The sequence below is a fragment of the Triticum aestivum genome, chromosome 1D, assembly GCF_018294505.1.
Source record: "Triticum aestivum cultivar Chinese Spring chromosome 1D, IWGSC CS RefSeq v2.1, whole genome shotgun sequence".
In the NCBI taxonomy this organism is placed as follows: domain Eukaryota; kingdom Viridiplantae; phylum Streptophyta; class Magnoliopsida; order Poales; family Poaceae; genus Triticum; species Triticum aestivum.
Window position 1 is genome coordinate 245,504,241 of NC_057796.1, and position 1,926 is coordinate 245,506,166.

The following is a 1,926-nucleotide window of genomic DNA, read 5'->3' on the forward strand; positions in this document are numbered from 1 at the left end:
GGCCTCGCGAGGTTCCTCCGCCAATCGGCGCGCGTGGCGCGCGCGCTGTGCCCAACCCCGCTCGCGTGGGGCCCGCGAGGGGGAGGCGGCGAGCGTGAGCTCCAGAACAAGGCAAGAACCAGATTGTGAGAAATCGCTTGAACGAGAAAATACACCCCCTCTCCCCGCACGCATAAACAAAAGCTTGACTTCAACTTAAATCCAAATCCAAAAAGCAAGGCTACAGAAGAAGTGATCCAAAGCAAATGGCCGCGTCCGACGCCTAGTCTAGTCTTTGGGTCTTCAAGTCTTCTCACCAGCGCGGAGCTAAGTGCTGCCACTAGGCGTGGGAGGGAGCCCCAGGGCCTGAGGCCGGCACCCCTAAGACTCCGGGGCGTGTACAGCCCCACTCATTATTACGTGAGAGTGTCACGGGCGGCGAGCTTTACAGGCACCGGGCCTTCTTCACAGGAACCGGCTTTGCCTCATATCGCTAGGCGAGGGCCCCGCCTTGAGCCACCCTCGACCACCTTTGAGCCGACCGGCAACCTGGACGACACAAAGGGGGGAAAGGGGACGCCAGCGGTGCCCTCGGCGACCACGGGTCCTCTGCCGGGGGAAGGCTCGCCAGCACCTCCCCGGCAGAGGGCCTACCTCCGGGCGTTGCTTGGCTTCGCGCAACGTGGGGAGGGGCCTTGCTCTTGGCTCCCTCCGCATGGCCCCTACGGTGCTTCCCCCGGCGGGAGGGATGCTGCCATGTCGGGGTCGTCGACCGGCACCGTGACCTGATTCACTTGCAGCCCATGGTTAGTGTAAGCCTGCTCCTGAGAGATTAGTGGTACCATGTAGGTGTTGTTGCTGGCGCGGTCGTCGCGGTTCTCCGTCGTTTCCTGGAAGGTTTCAACTTCTGGCATCCCTTCTTCCCAATCTTCTCCGAGGAACAAGCCGGGGTCGTCCTCTGGTGCGTACTCCTGGTCCATCATGCGGGGCACGTAGGATTCCGGGGCCGTTACCCCAAACACCTCACCGTAGTGCCCCACACTCCATGTTGCCTGGCCCAGCGCGGCGTCCTTAGGATGGTAGCGCGGCATCCCACTGGGACCATGGGAGGGGATGCTTGTGCCCATGCTTGTCGCGGGCGGCATAGGGGCGGTGGAGCCCCCGGCGCCGCCGGCCGTGCTGGTGTTGACGAAGCCCCCAGGCACTCCTGACGGCGTGTGGTTGCGGCGAGGCCCGCCGTGAGACCCCGTAGTGTCCTGGGGAGGAAGCTGATAGCAGAAGGGTGGCGCTCCCGAAGCTGCCGCATCGAGCAGCTCAGCGACACGTTCCAGCAGTGCATCCCGGCCACTTTCCCTCAGCCGGCATCGCAGCAGCTCTCGCGCCACAGTGAGCGCTGCCCGCATGTTCGCCTGCTCCCGCCGTGTGTGTGGCGCTGTTGCAGCGGCGTGGCTTGCTGCCCTTGCAGCGGCTCGCACTTGCCATGGAGTGAGGGTGGACGACGCCTGGCCGCGCCGCCCGCGCCCTGCAGCGTTGGGCGGTGCTCGCGCCGCCTGGAGCGCGGGGTCGAGGTCTTCATGGGCAGGTGACACCGCTCGTGCTGGCCAAGCTGCCCAACGGTTGGAGTCTGGCCTCGGATTGCTGGACATCGGGGCGCGGGGCGTCGGTGGATCGATCGGCGGGGAAGAGGCTCCGGCGCACCCCTACCTAGTGCGCCAAATGTCGGATGTGGGGTTCCGGCAAAACCCTTAAGGTTCGAACTCTGGGGTGCGCACGAAGTTCTTTCCCTCCTACCGATCTACGCCCTAGCTTGCTAAGATCTCGCAGACGAACTTGATGAACTCGCAACACAGAAAGACACGAGATTTATACTGGTTTGGGCCACCGTTGTGGTGTAATACCCTACTCCAGTGTGTGGTGGTGGATTGCCTCTTGGGCTGATGATGAACA